This window comes from Oryctolagus cuniculus, chromosome 13 (assembly GCF_051225735.1).
Source record: "Oryctolagus cuniculus isolate XC-2025 breed Fujian yellow rabbit chromosome 13, ASM5122573v1, whole genome shotgun sequence".
Taxonomy (NCBI): domain Eukaryota; kingdom Metazoa; phylum Chordata; class Mammalia; order Lagomorpha; family Leporidae; genus Oryctolagus; species Oryctolagus cuniculus.
The window spans coordinates 68,287,575-68,308,622 of NC_142879.1; the positions used below are offsets into that span (position 1 = coordinate 68,287,575).

Below are 21,048 nucleotides of genomic sequence, written 5' to 3' on the forward strand. Positions count from 1 at the left end.
TCATATTTATCTACATAAAAGTAAAATTTTCATTGTGGTAAATGCCATCTTAAGTAATAACTGGCTTAGCATTTGAAGCCTTTCATTTAGAAAGATACTTTTTCTGAAGTTAATGCAAATGATTTATAAGTAGCTATCTATTTATTTATTTTTGTAGAAAAGAAAGGGGACTTAGTTTGTGGTCATTTCTATTATGATTTCTGTATTCTGACTTTTGATGAGCTCCGGGATGCCCAGCCTGCTTGGTTGGTTGGAGGCTGTGACTGACTGACTTCTCTACATCCTGAGGAAGATGTGAAAATGCACCTGGAAAGTACACTTCCCGCCTCAAAATAGGCCCAAAAGTTCAGTTCTTATTTGGGGAAGCAGGAGTTTGCACTGAGCCAGGTAGGAGAAGAGAAAAAGCTGGACTGTGTGAGGGGGAGTCCCTTCCCATGATTTCCCTCTGAGGTCCCAAGTACCAGTACCTTTCACTTCTGGTGACCTGTGAGCTCGCTGTGCCCCCCTGTTTGGTCAGGGCCCTGCACCTCTGGCATGCCTTACCTATTTCTGTCTTCTCCAGAACTGGAGAGGAAAGTTAGACTGGATAGAAGTTATCCTTGAGTTGAGGGAATTTTCTGCATGCCTTTTTCTGAAGAAGACTTAAAAGATTTTGCTGAAACTTTTTTCTTTGCTGAAATACTGTGTTTTATTGTGGATTTTTTTTTCTAGTTTCCATAGGACTTAAACAACCAGATGTTATAAATAAATGTAACACATGTGTTTTGTATGTTCACATGCATGGACACACACAGAGACACAAACAACATACACAATGCAAACTACAACTCAACACAAAGTATACTGTCCCCTTCCTTCTATGGGAATGTGATATAACTGGAGTCTTTGGGGGCTCTTATTGTCCAGAGGTGTTTTCTACACTCTGTATTTCTATATTAGTTTTTGGCAATGCTATATCCACAAAACCATGAGGATTTTCTGGAATCAGTTAATAAACAAGTCATTAGTGAAATATGAGGGCTTTGAAGAGGCTCAGGGTTGGGCAGAGGCTTAAGTTGGAGGAGGAGGAGAATTTGTGAAACAGACATCTGAGAATATGAGCTGCAGGAGGAGAAGCCTTCCAGATGAGGACCCAAGGACTGTTCCAGAGCTTAGAAAAATGCTCACTTTTTCTTCAGGATAAATCTGCATCTTTGGGCCAAATAGCAATCTAAATAGCTTAAATGGATATGTGCTTCATGTTTCGCAGACATTGTGGGACACCAGCTCCCTGTAGTTGGCATTTACTACATCCCCAACCAGCGACCCTGCAGATCACCTGGGGTGTAGCTCCCACTCTGACCCCATGCCTTTCTACCAGCATTTGCCTCTGTGTGTTCCTGGCACTTTGTAGGACTGTGCCCTTCTTCTCCCCTCTGCCTCCACCCTGCTCCATTTCCTGCCAGACTCTTCAGTGTGTGTGCTGCTCCTGCCCTGTCATCAGCCAGCTCGTGTGCCTTCTTCTCCAGGGGCTCCACCTCTTGTTCCTCACTGATTGCTGCTCTCCAAGTTCACTGCTGACTTAGCAGCATTTGCGCATGGAGAGTGCCATCTCCCGCACTGTGTGTGCCTTGGGGTCTGGAGGCAGGAGGTGGAGATCCTGCCCTTGTGGCCTCTTTTGGGTCATTGCTCTTCTATTCTGTGCTCCTTTGAGGTTTATTTCAATTGTAATCTATTATAATTCCATCCCTTTGTGCTGTCATCAGCTGTCCATATATAGTTACTCATTACTGGTTTACAGTCTTCTGCTCCACATGTTGGTACTTGTAAAAGCTCACTAGGTGATTCTGTTGGTAGGCAGAGCTGGAACACCAACTATCCTAGTTTGTTGAGATGGGGACTTCAGTCTTGGGACTGAGTTGTCTTCCAGGACATAAGACTTCCGCACTTAACCAAGGATAAGTGGATCACCCTGAGGAGTCTCCATTCTGGATCTTGATACTTCCAGGAGCTGCAAAGCATCTGAAACTCTGGTCCCACTCTGGCCGCAGCCTTCTGTCCTGCAGTTCACCTGACAGATGATCTCCAGGAAGGGGTCCCTTCCCTTTCTTTGTGTCCAGCTGTCTTTGCTCCTGCTCCCTACCATGTGTCAGCCCTGCTTACACTCTTCAACTCCATGGTCAGCACTTTAGCCACCTACTTGCCAACACACTGCATTCCCAATCTTGGAAAAGTGGGTGGCCCACCCAAGCCTCTCCCTGAACTCTTGAGTTTTGCCAGGCAGTTACTCAATTGCCTGTATAAAATCCTGATCTCGCTTCACCAGGGCCTCATTGTTGCCTGGAAATTTGACATTTTCCCATCAGCCCTTTCACTCTCAATCCATAATGACTTTTTCAACCTTCTCGACACTTCTTTAATCTCTCAATTTCAGATTCTGCCCCTCCTTCCTTCCTGTCTCAGCAGACAATTTTCCCGCCACTACTTAGACAGTGGTGTGAGGGCCATTCTGTGTTCTTCCCACTCCACCTTTGCAAGACGGGCTGCTCCTGGCCTGCTCCTGTTCACATAGTCCAGTTTATCGTGAAAGAGGAATCTCTCTCACCTTACAAAAATCATCATCTCCACTACCATCTTCTCTCACCTCCTGTTTCAACCTGTGGGCTGGTAGTTCCTGCTCCTAAGCATTTAGACACTCAGGGCCCTTCCGCTTCAAGGCAAAACGTAGCCAAACAAGTGATGTCAACACAAGCCTTCCCTAGAGCCCTACTCTTTCAGCTTCCACTTTTACTCTCTTTCCCTTAATTAAACTCCTCAAGAGGACATTCTTTCCTTTGACTTACACTAGTTAACTATTGCTGCATTAAAAATGATGACAAACTTAGTGGCCTAAACAATATATGTTGATTAAATCTCAGTTTTCTGGAATCAGACTCCAGAACAAAAATCAGTATGAGACACATGTTCTGGCATTGTTTTATCAGCGAATCTCTGTAATATTTTTTTAAGCACAGTTTTCTAGTAACCTAGAAATCAGTGTGAAGCCAACTTCTGAGGTGCCCTGTCTGCGTCATTTTGCCCGCTGTGTGGGTATTATATGTTCATGGCTGGAAGTTGAAGTGGGAAGCTCGCATCTGGGGATTGTTCCCCTGCTTTCCCCTGGATTTAGGAAGGATGTTTGCCAATAAGTATGTATATGACAGTATTGTCTTATAGGATTACCACTTCCGGGCTTTTGTCCTCTGGCTCTGCACAGGAATCCAATTCCAAGGATGTCTGCTCTCCTGAAAACACAGGATGCTATCATGTTTGTATTCCTTCATTTTACATTTCTTATGATATAGTTGGTGATTAAAATGACTACAGAAGCTACAAAACATCACAAAGCAGGAAATGCACTCACCATTTTTATCATATTAGAGCTGAGAACATAACCAGTGTCATTTCCAGCTGGAAGCAGAGTGTGTAGCTTTAGTTAATGTTGTAGTGTATTAACAAGACTGTTAATAAAGGCACAGCTCACTTTAAAATTGTTATAGAATATATGGAACATATCCTAATACTGTTTCACATTAAAGAACCATTCTGTCCTCTGCTTAAAACAATTGGGAATATTATATTGAGGGGGATCCCTAATGGCTAAAGTTTCATTTCATTTGGAAATATTCTAACTTAATATACATTAGATTTTACTAGTTGCACATTTTGGAAGGTAGAAAATACACTCCACATATACCTGGTGGTGTCCTCCTTTTTATTCTTGAAGCCACTGTTTACAGAGTTGGGTCTGTCAATGTCTGTGTATGGGACTGGGCTTGGCAGGGTCTACAGACCCCAGGTGAGGCATGAAGGGCATTATTATTTTGTATTCCCAACACCCACCAACTGCAGAGGCCTTGACCTTTGTGTGCCCGTGAAACTGAGTAAATAAAGCCTCCCATGAGCTGCTTCCTCACTGCTTTTCTTGTCTTCCATGACTGCTGCTCTCTCGTACTGGGCTAGGTCTCCTCACTGCTCATGGCCAGTCTCACAGGCCTCAGTATTTGCTGCTCACTGAGCCTGATCACTGAGACATCAACATCTGGAAAGCAAATTCCATCTCGTTATTATAGTTACCCAGAAGAGAGATACCTGGTGAATTTCAGTGATCAAGAATCAATGCTTAACATACAGCTGATAATCAGATGTTTAGGAAACAGATTATGATTGGATGACCAAATAGTTGGCTGTTTATGCTCCTGCCAGAACAGTAATATACTCTGTGTAGGAAGAAAGTGGCACAAAAAACCCAGGGCAGTTGGTAGGAAGCAGTTCTAAAATATCAGTTTGTAAATTTTGAGACTTTGATGTATTTTGACAGGATTTTGATGATGACTGGAGGTGGTACAAACAATCTTGATAAATTTCTTCATTGAAAATAATGGGGGGGGGGAGTGGAACAGTGCTATAGTGTAGTAGGCTAAGCCTCTGCCTGTGGTGCTGGCATTCCATATGGGTGCCAGTTTGTGTCCTGGCTGCTCCTCTTCTGATCCAGCTCTCTGCTATGACTTGGGAAAGCAGTGGAAGACGGCCCAAGTGTTTGGGCCCCCTGCACCCCTGTGGGAGATTGGGAAGAAGCTCCTGGCTCCATTGCAGCCATTTGGGGGGTGAACCAGCAGATGGAAGACCTCTTCCCCCCACCCCCCTTCTGTAACTTTGCCTCTCAAGCAAATAAATAAAAATCTTTAAAATTTAAAAAAAAAGAAAAGAATTGGTGGACCAGACATTTCGTATAGTTTGCATCAGTGGTTTCATGGCAACTGTTCATCCATGGGCCTAGAACCATTTCCATTCTGCCATCTTCCTTCCTGGGGACTGTTACTGATCATGTCCCAGGTGAGCCATGTCTGATTTCAGACCCCATACTAGCTGTTCATTCTACCTGTTCCACCATACCTCCTGCCACTCACCTATTGAGTCCTCCTTGATTTCTCTCAGGCTGGTGTCTTCCATTGGTGGGCACTGGGGGCCCCTTCAAACAACCCTGCTGGGTCACAACCGGCTCTGCCTGGCCACACTTGCTTTCAAGGCTTGCTTCAATGGGCCTTTTATGATTTCACTAATCCATTTTCTCTACTGTGTTCTACAATTTAGTTTTTAGTTAGTATGTGACATTTGTACGACAAAACACTCTTAATAGACTCATACATTTTTATTTCCCCTATGCATTTACTCCAAATGAGAAAAAGAAAACCTAGGACACCCCTCAGCTGATGGCCGAGACACTGTGGTTACCCAGGATGAAGATGTAGGGCTCATGGACAGTCTGGGTCAAGTCATTTCTTAGAGAATGTGTTGGGTTGTGCCTGGCCTGCTGGTGGAAATGAGATACAGCAGGCAGGCTTGTGGATTTACACATCTGGAGGTTGTGTGAAACATTAGGAGAATCAGAATTTTTCAACCTGGGAAGGAGGTGTCAACCAGAATGGCAGAGAGCTTCTCCACAGGTAATGATTTTAATGTGGAATAAGCATTGCAGTGCAGTATACATGTGTCAGTAAATTGTGGATGCATTCAGGGAGGCAGTGGGAGACCCGCTTTTAAACATACAGCGGGGAGGGTTGCATAAGCAATTGTTTTGAAACGGTGATCCCTGCCTGTATGGATCCATAACAACCGTGGTATCTGTCCAAGGTTGGACACAGGCAGTTGCTGGGCAGACGTCCTGACAGAAGGATTGTGCAAGTTTTCTCACGATCGCTTTTGTCACCAGACGTGCGTGCGTGACATCTCCTCCACGTTCCAGCTATCTAGCTTGCTTGCTTGCTTTCCTTTCTTTGTTAAGATGTTACAAAATCCATTTAAATTTTGACAGCTTTCACAGTGCACCTAGCTTCAAAACAGGATGAAATTGACTTCAATTCTCATTCCTCTTTCCTTCTTTCGCAAGGGATAAAATGCAGTATATTAGACGCCATCAGCACAGGGTAACATATGGCATAGTGGTAACTCTCGCTCACTGACAGCAGACTGGACCGAGTCCTGGCTGGGTTCTTCCAAAGCTGTAAGACCCTGGAGCAGTTGCTAGTCTCTCTGAGCTTCAGCTGCTTCCCTGTCAATAGGACAATAGCTTCATGGAACTGTCCTGGAGTTAGAGGGGGATGAAATACAAGTATCTAAAACTGTGCCTGGCATGCAGTATGTACTCAGTAAGTATTGACTAGTAATACAAGTGATTTTGCTTTCTATTACCTTGGATCCAAATCATCATTGCTGACATAGTTCCTATTCCAAGTTTTAAACGATTCCCATTAATATACATACTTAGTTATTTAAGAGACAGAGAGGGAAATAGGTAGAGCTTCCATCCACTGGCTTACATTCTTTTTTTTTTTTTTTCACTTGAAATTCACAGAATCTCATATGTACCCTTCAAGATACATTTCTCTTTTTTTCAACTTTTATTTAATAAATATAAATTTCCAAAGTACAACTTTTGGATTATAGCGGCTTTTCCCCCCCATAACCTCCCTCCCACCTGCAACCATCCCATCTCCCACTGCCTCTCCCATGCCATTCTTCATCAAGATTCATTTTCAATTATCTTTATATACAGAAGATCAATTTAGTATATACTAAGTAAAGATTTCAACAGACTGCACCCACACAGACACACAAAGTATAGAGTGCTGTTTGAGTAGTAGTTTTACCGTTAATTTGCATAGTACAACACATTAAGGACAGAGATCCTACATGGGGAGTAGGTGCACAGTGACTCCTGTTGTCTTATTTATGACATCAGTAACCACCTGAGGCTCTTGTCATGAGCAGCAAAGGCTATGGAAGCCTCTTGAATTCACAAACTTCGACATTATTTCGACAAGGCCATAGTCAAAGTGGAAGTTCTCTCCTCTCTTCAGAGAAAGGTACCTCCTTTGATGGCCTGTTCTTTCCGCTGAGATCTCACAGATCTTTCATTTAGGGTTGTGGGTTTTTTGTTGTTGTTGTTTTGTTTTGTTTTGTTTGTTTGTTTGTTTGTTTGTTTTTGCCACAGTGTCTTGGCTTTCCATGCCTGCGAAACTCTCATGGGCTTTTTCACTGGTTCACATTCTAAATGCCTGCAAATGGCCAGGCCAGGCCAAGCCAAGCCAAAGCCTCAGGAGTCTCACATAGGTGGCAGGAATACGACTCTTTGAGCTATCACTGCTAACTCCCAAGCTCTGTGTTAGGAATTGGGATCAAAGCTAGGACTCAACTCAAACCAAGCATTTTGATATAGCTGGGGTTGGGGGGTGGGATCTGGCCCATGGGCCATATAAGGCCTGCAAAATCATTTGGTCTGACCCTGCCAAGGCAACTTCAGGCAGGACTCAGATGTCAATAAATCTATAGTGGGATAATTTTTAAGTTGATGATTTTATATGGCCTGTGAATGATGTTATAAATGTGCACGTGGCCTTTGGCATAAAAAAGATTGCCCACCACTGCAGTGTGAGATGAAGGTTTCCCAACCTGGCATCTTAACTGCTAGGCCAAATGTCTACCCCAGACAACCACATTTTAATCTAGAGGTTATAGGAGAACACATACCCAGGCACAGCAGGTATTTAGTAGAGAGAAATAGACTATAAATTAATTTTGCCCCAAACCAGTGAATAACCATTTCTACATCATGACCAATTTAGTACAAGTGAAAATGTGTATGGATTACATCTTTTCTCCTTGCAAACCTTGCTGAGACATTTACCTACTTTAACAAATGATAGCTGATGTGTCATATATTCCTGGATCTCAAGGTAGAGTGATGTACAAGCAGACATGGCCCTGGTCCTCATGTTGCCAAGTATCTGAAGAGGAGACAAATAACAGAGATCCAACAATAAATTAACAGTTCCATACTGTGAGCACAGGAAACAAGTTTAGGACAGAGATTGATGGAGAAAGAACCTCTGTTGACCCAGCTAAGTGTCTGGCATTGATTGAGGAAGGTGAGTACAAAGAGATTACAGGGATGAGGATGAGCCATTGGCAGGTGGAGGGTTGGGAGATGCATGGTCCCGGTAGAGGGCCTTGTGTGTGCAAAGACACTTGGCCAAGGAAAAGTTTGGTGCATTCAGAGAATGAAAGAAGGTCTGTGTGACTGAAGTACAGAGAACAAGGTGGGGGACTGGGACAAGGTGTGAAATGCAGGCCTGGCTTAGATACAGCAGGGCGGTGGCCAGGGTTTTGGAGAATCTTTTGGGGAATGCCCTGATGATCTCTGGGAAGAAAGTTGATTCTTGGGTGCACATTTCCTGCTTTGACATTTTTCTAGTCAATAACGAAAGCACAGGTGCTGCTTTTTTAGCCACAGAACGGGTAGTATCTGAGTATCTTCAAGAAGTGGTGGTCTCCTAAATTCTTACCTGCAGTTCCACTGCAGGCTGAACCATGAAGCCAGGCTGTGGCCCAAGCAGCATCGTGCAGATCCCAGGTGAGGGGCTATAGCATGGAGCACATAGTAGGCTACCAAGCTAGTCTAGTTTTGCACATGGCATTGTTTTGTATAGAGACAGCTCTCATTAGGCCAGAGCAGGGACAGTCATGAATATTATGACCCAGGGCCGGCACCGCAGCTCACTAGGCTAATCCTCCGCCTGTGGCACCGGCACCCTGGGTTCTAGTCCCAGTCGGGGCGCCGGATTCTGTCCCGGTTGCTCCTCTTCCAGGCCAGCTCTCTGCTGTGGCCAGGGAGTGCAGTGGAGGATGGCCCAAGTCCTTGGACCCTGCGCCCACATGGGAGACCAGGAGAAGTACCTGGCTCCTGGCTTCAGATCAGCGCGCTGCCGCAGCGGCCATTGGAAGGTGAACCAATGGCAAAAGGAAGACCTTTCTCTCTGTCTCTCTCTCTCACTGTCCACTCTGCCTGTCAAAAAAAAAAAAAAAAAAATATTATGGCCCAGGCCAGTATCTGGCATGCTGAGTACTGACTAGTGTATTTCCTTTTTCACTGATGGAATCCTGGTTGAGCCAGGGACAATTCAGAAACTCTGCAATCAGCACTTCTAGATCTTCTGTACAATTGCGTGGTGCCAACATGGATGATTTGTCACTGTCAATTTGTGATGTCAAATTACTGGCCTTCAGATCGGTCAGTGCTGACAACAAGAAGGGTTTTTTGGAAAGGTCATCTTAAGTTAATTGTGATCAGTCAGATGGTGCCCTTTTATATTGAGTATTAAGAAAGGAATGTAATGCCTTCTCTATGGGCTTGTTCACTGCCAAATCCTAAGAGCCACAGACAGGGCAGTGCAGCCACACTGCAGGCACAGCTTTAATCTGGATTCCTATGAGTCATAGGTCTCTCAGGGGTCACCCCATTGGTTTATATTGATAGCTGCAAACAGGTAAAAGCCAGATTTCTCTCATTTCCGCTTTTGGGGGAAGGGAGATGTATGAAAATGGAAGGGAGGTGTTGAAAGCCCTGCTGCATCTAGTCTGATTGCACTGCCCTACTAACAGAGTGAGCGTGTCTGAGAGCTCGTGTGTGTGCATGTGCACTAAGGAATTCTACAGGTTTAGAATCGAACTGTTCGGACCAGTGAGACCTGAGTGCCTTATTGAGGGCTCAGGTGAGACATTCCACTTTCTCGAGACAACATCCGGGGGGTGGCAGGGCAGTGACTGGGTTTGACCTTTCTGACGCTTGGGCCTGGGCCCTTTGACAAAGTCATGTTTAGCTAATTGTAAAGAAAACAGCTCAGTTAATGCTTGTAATGAGGAAACACATAATGCCCAATTATTCTAAGCCACTGAATTGAATCTTTTTATCTCTGTGGGGAGCATTTTTAAGAGAAAACAAAATTTGTTTCTTGCTAATGGAGTGAAAACAGAATTCATTAAAAAAAAAAATGAGGCAAAATAAATCTAATAACAAAATGTTTGTCCAGGGTAATTTGCTTTATAATCAGACATTAAATCGTAAAGTCAGGGAGAGTATGATTCCAAGTTCATAATGTCATCAGTACTTATTTAAAATAATAAGATATGAATAAATCTGCCTTTGTTTAATTTGGTAGTTTCATAATCTCTTTTTTTCCCTTAAGATGAATAATAAGCATTGCATGCAAATTACTGAGTATAGCTTGATAAACAATGTCCAGGCAAGTGTTATGTTCAGTGGGCTAAGCCTCCACTTGGGATGCCCACATTCTATGTCTGAGTGCTTGTTCAAGTCTGGCTATTCTACTTCCCACCCAGCTTCCTGTTACTGCCCCTGGGAAGGTAGTGGATGATGGCCCAAGTACTTGACTCCCTGACACACACATGGCAGACCCTGGTAGAGTTCCAGGCTCCCGGCTTCAGCCCTGGCTTTGGTGGGCATTTGGGGAGTGAACCAGAGGATGGCAAAGCTCTGTCTCCCTCTCTCTCTCTCTGTTGCCCTGCCTTTCGAACAAATAAAGAAAGAAACTTTTGAAAAGGAACTCTGGACGGTGCCGCGGCTCACTAGGCTAATCCTCCGCCTTGCGGAGTTCTAGTCCGGGTTCTAGTCCCGGTCAGGGCACCGGATTCTGTCCCGGTTGCCCCTCTTCCAGGCCAGCTCTCTGCTGTGGCCAGGGAGTGCAGTGGAGGATGGCCCAAGTGCTTGGGCCCTGCACCCCACGGGAGACCAGGATAAGCACCTGACTCGGATCAGCGGGGTGCGCCAGCCGCAGCGCACCAGCCGCTGCGGCCATTGAAGGGTGAACCAACGGCAATGGAAGACCTTTCTCTCTGTCTCTCTCTCTTACTGTCCACTCTACCTGTCAAAAAAAAAAAAAAAAAAAAAGAAAGAAAGAAAAGGAACTCTGGATGCAGTAATTTGGGAGTGATGTGTTACTAGCATGTCTTTCTTTCATTAAATTAACTTGGTTGATGTGCTTTGGTTATTTTCATTTAGCAGCCTGTTTGTGCCTCTTTTACCCACTTTTTTGGTAAAACATGAGAGAAGATAGCAGTTAGCAGCTAAATGTAGACAGGAAGGAAAGGGAGAATGTAATCCTATTTTGAAAAGTTCTGTGGAAACTTACTAACTGCTTGGTACGGTTACTTCCTGTTTCTAAAACCGATGTTAATACAATCCTGCGCTCCATTGTGAGACTGTTTATTGCCTTAAGCTGAATTCCTGGCATATTTAAGGTCTTGCTTCTTTAATTTCTGCCAGATCCCCAAGCCACAACTGGCCTGATACATCTGCCACCAGCAGTACCAGCCTTCATCCCTTTCCTACCTTCATTCTGTATGTGGAAAAGACCTTGTTGCATAATTAAATTTAACCTGATGATGTGTTCACTCCTTCTGTCCAGTCAGTCCCAGCTTTTATGGCCTCTGCTTGTCACTGTCTTGGCTTTGAAACAACCCTGACAACTTTGCCCTATCTGACAAATGTTAGATGCCCCCTCCCTTCCTTTAGTAAATACACTAAGGATGGGTGTTCCATTATTCATGCCTGCAGTACTGATGAAATAGGTCATGTTTTCTAAGGTCAGTATTCAAGGAGGAAGTGCGTTTGAAGGGTGGAGCAGGGAGAGAATAGAAAAATAAGAGAGAAAGAAAAAGTGCATTCCTGGGTCGACGTGTTGACATGTAGATAGTAGGTTAAGCCTTTGCCTGCAGCACCAGCATCCCATATGGGCATCAGTTCAATTCCTAGCTGCTCCACTTCCTGTCCAGGTCTCTACTAATGGCCTGGGAAAGCAGCAGAGGATGGCCCAAGTGCTTGGATCCCTGCACCCATGTGGGAAACCCAGAAGATGCTCCTGGCTCCTGGCTTTGGATCGGACCAGCTCTGGCCGTTGTAGCCATTTGGAAAGTGAACCAGCAAGTGGAAGATATCTCAGTCTCTATCTCTCTTCTCTCTCTCTGGAGCTCTGTGATTTGAAAAAAGTAAATACATCTTTTAAAAAGAAAAACTACATTCCTGACTCTGAACAGGAAACTGACTTACCTGAGTTAGTCTGTGACAAGCATGCATACATAGAGAGTACTTCAAAAAGTTCATGGAACATGGAATCAAGTGCTGTTTGTTTTGGTGCAAAAATTTTTGAAATCCATGTACATAGTTTTTTCAAAATATGCCATTTCCACTTTTTCCAGACCTCTTAAATGCATGAATTTCAAAAAATATTTGCACCAAAACAAGCTTATCTTTTTTATGTCATATACTTTAAACTTACCTTTTGGCCGGCGCCGCGGCTCACTAGGCTAATCCTCCGCCTAGCGGCGCCGGCACACCGGGTTCTAGTCCCGGTCGGGGCGCCGGATTCTGTCCCGGTTGCCCCTCTTCCAGGCCAGCCCTCTGCTGTGGCCAGGGAGTGCAGTGGAGGATGGCCCAGGTGCTTGGGCCCTGCACCCCATGGGAGACCAGGAAAAGCACCTGGCTCCTGGCTCCTGCCATCGGATCGGCGCGGTGCGCCGGCCGCAGCGCGCCGGCCGCGGCGGCCATTGGAGGGTGAACCAACGGTAAAGGAAGACCTTTCTCTCTGTCTCTCTCTCTCACTGTCCACTCTGCCTGTCAAAAAAAAAAAAAAAAAAAAAAAAAAAAAACTTACCTTTTAATTCCATTTCCTGTGAACCTTTTGAAATCCATGTGTGTGTGTGTGTGTGTGTGTGTGTGTGTGTGTTAGTACAGGTCCGCAGTGCTGCTTTATATGGGGGTGTGTGTGTGTGTGTGTTAGTACAGGTCCGCAGTGCTGCTTTATATGGGAAGCCTAAAAGGTGAGGCTAGGGAAACCCAGCTAAGAAGGCAGTATGAAGCACCTCAAGGTTTTTGAAATAAGTCAGCTGCTGTTTGAATTCTGGTTTTCCATTATTCATTGTATAGGTTTGGGCAAGTTTCTTAGCCTCTATGGCCCTCAAAACCTTTCTTACCGGTGTGGTAAAACTTCAGTGAGATAATGGGTATGAGTGTTTACGACTGTGCCCAGCCCAGAGCCGATATTTATTTAATAATTATTTTTATTGTTGAAGTAGTATATGACAGGGCTAGGCTTTCTCAGACTCAAAAGCTTAGACCTTCTCTGCTGTTGTACGCTGTCGCCCTGTCTGTTTTTATTAGAAAGAAAAACAGATCAATCCTTGGTTTCTTCTTTTCTTTTTTTTTTTTTCTTTTTTTTTCTTTTTTTTTTTTTTGACAGGCAGAGTGGACAGTGAGAGAGAGAGACAGAGAGAAAGGTCTTCCTTTTTGCCGTTGGTTCACCCTCCAATGGCCGCCGCGGCCGGCATGCTGCAGCCCGCTGATCCGATGGCAGGAGCCAGGTACTTCTCCTGGTCTCCCATGGGGTGCAGGGCCCAAGCACTTGGGCCATCCTCCACTGCACTCCCTGGCCACAGCAGAGAGCTGGCCTGGAAGAGGGGCAACCGGGACAGAATCTGGCGCCCCAACCGGGACTAGAACCTGGTGTGCCGGCGCCGCAAGGCGGAGGATTAGCCTAGTGAGCCACGGTGCCGGCCCTTGGTTTCTTCTTTACCATTTTTTTGCCCAGTTTGCTGTGTAGTGGAGAGAGGTAGCTTTTGACTGGTTCTGTGTAGCTGGGACTATACCTTATACCCTCGTTAATGCTAACTGAGTAGGTGGGATCTTGTTCAGCTTCATAAACATTTCTGCAGATAGAGATACTGTTTTGGTATTAAGAAACTTACTGAGTCACCCTGTATTTTGTAAAGGAAAATTTAATTTTAAATACTTGATTTACTGTAACATTTTACTTATGGACGAAGATAAAAAAAATATTTTAATAAGTGGAACAGAAATCACTTGTTTCCCAGCTCCCATTATTATGGGAGTAGGGGGTGGGGCATACCTAACATGAAGCAGTGTGATTTCTGAAGTAATCTCTAATTTGTATTCCTCCTTAATTTTCACATAGACAAAAGGATTTGAAATTATTCCATACATTTGGAGTAAGGATAAATTAAAGATTAGATGGAAGAGAAGCAGATGATTATAGTATCAGTAATAGTAGCCCAAATAGAACTTTCTGAGTATGTCCCATTTTGGAGGGGATAATGACAGTTGGCATACAGTAGTTCATCCAATTTACATTTTCACATGCCTTTGCTAGTCCTCAGAGAGCTGCCAAATTACTGTGGCATATTTAAGTAAGTAAATTAGGGCAGGGTTTTTCAACTGCAGGTCGGCCCATTAGTGGGTCATGAAATCAGTTTAGTGGGTCACAAGCACTACAGAAAAGTGAAGTCACAAACATATCAGTATCCATACAGCACAGAGAAAAGGTTAGGTTTAAAACTACTGGAAACTTGAATTTCCTGTGTTTTCTGTGTGTGTGTGTGTGTGTGTGTGTATATGCATGCACGCGGGGTGCTTACGTTTTAGGGCACTGTGTGTAAAGAGGTTACAGACTGAAATGTTTGAAGCTACTGATCTGGGGTATTTTTATCGAACTTGGTTAGAGTGAGTTTAAACATTCATGGAAGGAGGGGCCAGTGCCATGGCTCACTTGGTTAATCCTTCGTCTGTGGCACCAACATCCCACATGGGCGCCGGGTTCTAGTCCCAGTTGCTCCTCTTCCAGTCCAGCTCTCTGCTGTGGCCCGGGAGTGCAGTGGAGGATGGTCCAAGTGCTTGGGCTCCTGCACCAGCATGGGAGACCAGGAGGAAGCACCTGGCTCCTGGCTTCGGATCAGCAAGGCTCCGGCCATAGCAGCCATTTGGGGGGTGAACCAACAGAAGGAAGACCTTTCTCTCTGCCTCTCTGTCTCACTAACTCTATCGGTCAAATAAATTAAAAAAACAAATTCATGGAAGGAATGTGCTTATGGCCGAATCTATGTTAGCTGTATTTCCATCACAAGCTGAGTAGATTCAGTGTGACCCCTTTCAGGGCTGGAGACTTTGATGATCGCTCTGGTGTTGTTTTGCAATATATCATCATTTCTGTGGTTCTCACTAACATCTCGCCCAGAGCAGTGTTGGGGCAGGAGAGCCCACACTCATCCAGCCCACTGTCACATGCATAATTACACCAAGTGGATATGACAGCACAGACTGTAATTTCCAAATTAACATTGTACTCTTGTTTCTCTTAAGGTTGTCCTTTTTTTTTTTCTCTGCACTAAAATATTTCCAGATACTTTATAATAAACTGTAGTTCACAAGATAAATTTCTTAGAAGGCTGTATGTGGCTGACGTGGATCGAGGAGGAGGACAGTCCAATCTTTGCAAGATTGAAATGTGAGAAACTTAACTTCTCAGTCTACCAGGAAAGCCTGGGGAGTATTTAGTAAATCACAATAGAGGGAAAACTGTTGACTTCTTTTGGGAGTGGTGTATTGGAGGATTCAACTGTAGAAGAAGAAAAAAAGAAGGGCCCTTAAGGTGAGTGATAAGGTACTATTATTGGCATGACAATTTTTAGTAATGATTAATACAGTTATTTCTCCCAGAAGTAATACATTTTGTCAGTGGAAAATAAGGTTACTTCAGTTCTGAAGATTCATAGATGAATGTCATTCCTAATTAACTCATCACCATGTACCATCGTGTTTATGTGTTTTCTACTATAAACTGAATTTGTTTTTAAAGATTTAAGTTATTTGAAAGGCAGAGTTACAGAGAGGCAGAGGCAGAGAGAGAGGTCTTCCATCTGCTGGTTCACTCCCCAAATGGCTGCAATGGCCGGAGCTGCACTGATCTGAAGCCAGCAGCCAGGAGCTTGTTCTGGGTCTCTCACGTGAGTGCAGGGGCCCAAGGACTTGGGCCATCCTCTGCTGCTTTCCCAGGCCATAGCAGAGAGCTGGATTGGAAGTGGAGCAGCCGGGTCTTGAACTGGTGCCCATATGGGATGCTGGCACTGCAGGTGGCTTTAACTGCTATACCACAGTGCGAGCCCCCTAAACTGAATTTTAAAATCTTAAATACATTGTGCTCACAAATATTTGGAATTTTACTTAGTTTAACATTTGTAAGATTACAAAACAAAGAGTAGAGAATTTATTTCCATATTTCGTTCTTTGAACTCTGAATTAACTTGAAAAACTTCTGAAAAAAGTTTCTCATTTTTCATGATTATTTTGTTCAGTTTACATTGGTTAAGGTAAAGCAATCCTATTATGACTAAGTTGATTTTTAGATTAGTTTTTCTTTAAAGGCATAGCAGAAGTAGTTAACTGTCATTATACACATATAGTTTATTAGAGATTTATTTTATAATTGTTCTTCCGGAAGCAGTTATTGATTTCCTTCCTAACCAGCTGTCAGTAAAGGACAGGTTTTCATTATGAATGTGTTGTTGGCATGTCATTCGTCCTTGTCCTTGTCATTAATTAAAGTAACCAGTATCCTCTATGTGTGTGCATTTAAAAAGAGGTACTGTTAAGTTCTGACTTCTGTGACTAGAGCTATGATAGAAATCAAGGCTGACAGGAAGTTTCTGGTTTCTGAGTATTCTTGGTAATGAACTCTTGGGTAATGAATCCTGTTGCAACAATAGAAATGAAAACATTTAGCACTTGGGTAATGTGGAGGAGAGAAGCAGGGTTCTCCATTACATGAGGTGCTGGTAACAGGCAGAGCATTTACTAAAAAGTTACCACTGTGTTCTCTTCATTTATTTAATTATGATTGCAGCTGTGGGATTTGTCTGTTGATGTGTCAAGGGTCTGAGAAAACAGTATTTGTAGTAGTATTAGTAACTTACTAGGTTGAAGTGCCATGAATTGCCAGATTGAGTAGTGGATGGCGGATACTTTTCTGCATGGGGTGAGAGTCTTGACAGCTGGTGGCTGAGTGCTTGAGGGCTTGTAGGCACAGTGGTGGCTGGTTGCTGTTCTCACATCGTTGAGTAGAGAGAGCAAGGGCTGACTGTCAAGTGTGTGTTTTAAGATAATTTACTTGAGGATGGAAGCTCAAAGCATATATGAGACTCTTAATGTAGTCTGAAATGATTCTTAAAAGATTTGTTTGAATGAGGAGGAATCAGATTGCTCGACTTCTGTAGGATCTGCATTATGACTGTCGTCTGTTCTTCATCACTAAAGCTTAGCCATTGTTTCTCAAAGGCCTATTTTAACTCCAGAATTACTTGAATTTTTTGTCTTGACTGTTTCCTTCCCGTTCCCATAAGAAAAAAGGATGTTGCACTTTTCAGGCATCGTGGCACCTGATCTCTGGTTGCCCAAATGTGGACTCCTTGTTTTGAGATTTACTCTTCTTTGTTCCTCATTAGCCAAGTATGTTTTTGTTGATTTTTCCCCCCTATTCTAATCCGGAACGTTTTCCCGTGCCTGTCACTGTACGTGAAGATAGTCAGGGACTTCAGCTCAGCCCCATGGGGCCTCTGCATCTGAGTGTGCTGAGAGATGGAGCGACTAAGATAACTGTTTACGGGAAGTGAACGGCCTCGTGGAGCTGAGTTGCCTTGTTTTGGTTTTCCTGTGACTCTGCAAGGCGGCCTGTGGGAAAATGGTAGGGCCTGACATCTTAAGCCACAGGCGTCCAGAGAGAGTTGAATTAATATGCAGAGTTCAAGTAGAGAAGCTGTCCCTGTAAGTTTACTCCCTTGTTCCGATGCCCACACCCACTCCTAATGTGTTTACATTTGAACTTTTGCCAGAACACCCTTAGCTTAAAAAGGGAGGTTTCAGATACTCCCATTAGAAAGTCTCCCATCTTCATTACTTACTGCAGTTTCCATTACAGATACCATGAATACTGAACACTTCTGAGAAGTTATTATTACTGTTGTTTCCCTTTTGCCTTTGGAGCTGCGGAACAGCGTAGCTAAACAACCCCTCACAGGAAGTCAGTGTGCCTTGAAGACAGCTGGAATTAGGATGCATTTGCATGCAGGCTGCCATAACAAAATATCATAGACTGGGGAACTTATACCACTGATGAATATTTCCCCATGGTTCTGGAGACCAGAAGTCCAAACTCAGGATGCCAGCCAGTTCAGCTGCTGGTGAGGGCTCTCTTCCTGGCTTGTAGACTCCTGCTTTCTTGCTGTGCCCTCACATGATGGGGAGGGGGGATGTCTAAGGAGATGTGGAGAGAGGGAGAGGGGAGGACGGAGTTGAGCAGGAGCTGTGGCCCTTACAAGGACACTGATAGCATCATGAGAGCTCCATCCTCATGACTGCATGGAAACATTCCCTTCCAAATATCCCATCTCCAAATACTGTCACCTTGGGAGCTAGGGCTTCAACATAGGGAGGGGTGGGCGGGACACACACACTCGGTGCCTAATGATACACATGTGGGTAAGAGTTCAGCATCTACCGACGGCCATTGCTATCTCCTCCTTACTGCTGGTGTGCCAGGTTTGCGTTTTCCCACCTTCCTTTGTACTGGGTACTTCCTGGAGGTGCCTTCCTTCCTGGATGAAGAGAGAGCCCTGCTTTCGCAGCGCTCAGGGCTGCTCAACAAGGGAAGGTTGAAGAAGATGCCACCCAGTCCTGCAGCAGCTGCTTGTGAGAGCTTACAAGGAGTCCTGTGGTTTCAGCTCATTCAGTCAGGTGTTGTTACCTGCACCCTACAGCGTCTTTACTGACAGTCTGCGAAGGAAATCCTTCCTCCTCTTGGAGTTGGCAGGAGGTAAAATCTGAGCATCAGTCACGTCTCAGGCCTCCTTGTACTTCCCACCCCCAAGGTTTACACACTACACAAATGCAGTGTTGTTTCCTGCTCTGCGTCTGCTATGTGTGCTGGTCTTTCACACTGGGCTGCGAGCTCCTGAACATCAGGGACCAAGTCTTGTCCTCCTCTGCTCTTTGGGGCCCGCCTCCGGCTCATGCCTAAGAGGAACAGTGACAGTGTAGTCAACAAGCAAGCCCTCTAGGTTCGGTCTCACAGCCATTGGTTTACTGTGCCTGTCTCGCTTTCGGCAGCCTCCGTGAGACCAGCCATTTATCATCCACAGAAAGCCCATGAGGTAGCCTGAAGAAAGGTAAGTGAGAAAACAGACTTTAATTAAAAGTACGTAGGCCATATAAATAACTGCCCTCTGGGATTTAGCTGGAGACAGACGATCCTCCAAAGACCCAGATGGAGACGGACCCTAATCTTCACCTGGATTCCTAGTTGTGGAAGCAGGAGTCAGACAGTCATCTTAGATCCTCATTATAAACTGTTTCAGTCACAAAGAAAAAACTTGTAATTGTAACCATTGTTTTCTGGCATGGTTCTTTTTAAGAGTGAGAAACAAGATTTTCCAGACACTTAACCAGGCCTTATTTTAAAAGCTAAATAGGGGGTTGAGTGTTTGGAAGTCAGAACACATTCTTCCATAGAAACAAGCCTGTTGACCCACAATATGACTGAAATCCAGATATTAGAGAAGAGAAGTTGTGTGAAGTTGCAAGACTCCTGGCTGCCACTTTACCAGTGAGGAAACAGACCTAGGGAAGTACATCAGGATTTAGGTTTGTGGATGTTTTAAAGTTCTTTCTACTCTACCATGCATTTGTGTCAGTTACTAAGACAGGAGTGTATTGACTCTCATCAGCCAACAACAACCAGCTGGGAACACAAACATAGGGCTGTGTTTACACTGAGTGATTTGAAGGCAGGATCAGGAAAATGGAGCCAGATCTGTGTTGGATGTGGTTCTGGTTCAGTGATTTCCACCCAGGAGGCAGGGGAGAGTCAAGAGGGGTTAGAATGGCTGTTAGTGATACAGGGGCCATCTGGTTACACTGCTGGTAGACTCACCTGTGCCCCAGGCACATTCTGATGGAGATGGGGTTGGACTTGGGTCATTGAAGCGGAGATTTCTTTCTCTGGTCATCAAGGAGGCTGACTTCATTTTTTCCAACAATTGGCTATGTAATTCAATCTTGAGTATTGGTGCTTCCAGAGGGGTTTAAGCAGGAGATGGAAGGTGACGACCAGAGGGTTTCTTTTCGTTGTTGTTGTTTAAGATTTATTTATTTGAAAGGCTGAGTTAAGAGAGAGAGAGAGATCTTCCATCCACTGGTTTCCTCCCCAAATGGCTGTAACCAGGCAGCACTGGGCCAGGCTGAAGCCAGGAGCCAGGAGCTACTTCTGGGTCTCCCACATGGATGCAGGGACCCAAGCACCTGGGCCGCCATCCTTTGCTTTCCTAGGCACATTGCTGGGGGAGGGAGGCTGGATTGGAAGTGGAGCAGTCGGGACTCGAATGGGTTGCCAGCGTCCCAGGTGGTGGCTTAAGTCACTGTGCCACAATGCTGGCCCCAGAGGATGTCTATAAAGTGCCTGTGCCTGAGTAGTCTTTCTGTTTTAACCTTCTAATTCCTCAATGATAATGGCTCAAGGTTTTTTTGTTTGTTTGTTTGTTTTTAAAACAAATGGATAATTTTCTCCTACCTTGAGAGGATCATCATAATCACTTCGTACTGTCCTAAAATTTGGCAGGACATAGAAGCAGGTAAAACTGTGGTACTCTTATTAAAGTATACTTACAATTTAAATATACTTCATAGTCCTTCGAAAATAACATCCAGTTATTGATCAGTATAATGGCAGTATTAGTCTTGCTGCCAGAAATAGTCCTCAGATCAGTAGAAAATCAATTTAGAAACTTGAAGAGAGCTTTTGGAAGTGGGAGAGGCACTGAAGTACAGCAAAATGTGGGCTGGAGTCAGGTCACGGTCCTAGCTCATCTGTTCTGTAAACTTAGTCTCTCTGGGCATGAGTTTCCTCATCTACAATGATAAGGAAGTTGAGCAAATGGCCTTTGTATTCCTCCTAAAGTTTGTCTTTAAGTCTTTTTGAAGATACAATCACTTCTTGTGAAAATGTTAGTTTGTTCAGTTGGGCCAGGTCATAAATTTTATTGAATTATAATTTAGCTCTTAAAGACAGGAATATTTGAAGGCTTTGAAAGCTGGTCCACCAGGAAGTTTTTTTTCTGGTCTGTGTAGTTTCCTTCCTCTCAGGAACTACTAGGCCTAAATCTTCCTTGTCCATCCCCTGTACAGTTTCTTGAGTGAAATAAAAAAAAAAAAAAAAGTGCCAGCGGAGGCCTCTTTATTCAGGAATTTGTAGCTTAAAGGTGAAGTATAATAGCTGTGTAAATTTGAATTTTATGTGTACAAAATAACATGTAACTATAAGTATTGCATTACATGCA

General features: G+C 44.2%; 1 protein-coding gene across 3 annotated transcripts in view; it reads left to right on the forward strand.

The window, feature by feature from the left end:
- Positions 1-21,048, forward strand: part of FAM107B (family with sequence similarity 107 member B) — an 84,595-nt gene that overhangs the window by 36,095 nt on the left and 27,452 nt on the right. The window contains exon 1 of one of the 3 annotated variants that reach the window (XM_017347691.4): positions 18,820-18,882. The exons of the other annotated variants lie outside the window; for them this stretch is intronic. The gene's annotated coding sequence lies outside the window, so the exon portion shown is untranslated. Of the gene's footprint in view, positions 1-18,819; positions 18,883-21,048 lie in introns of those variants that run through there. 3 annotated transcript variants of the gene reach the window in all.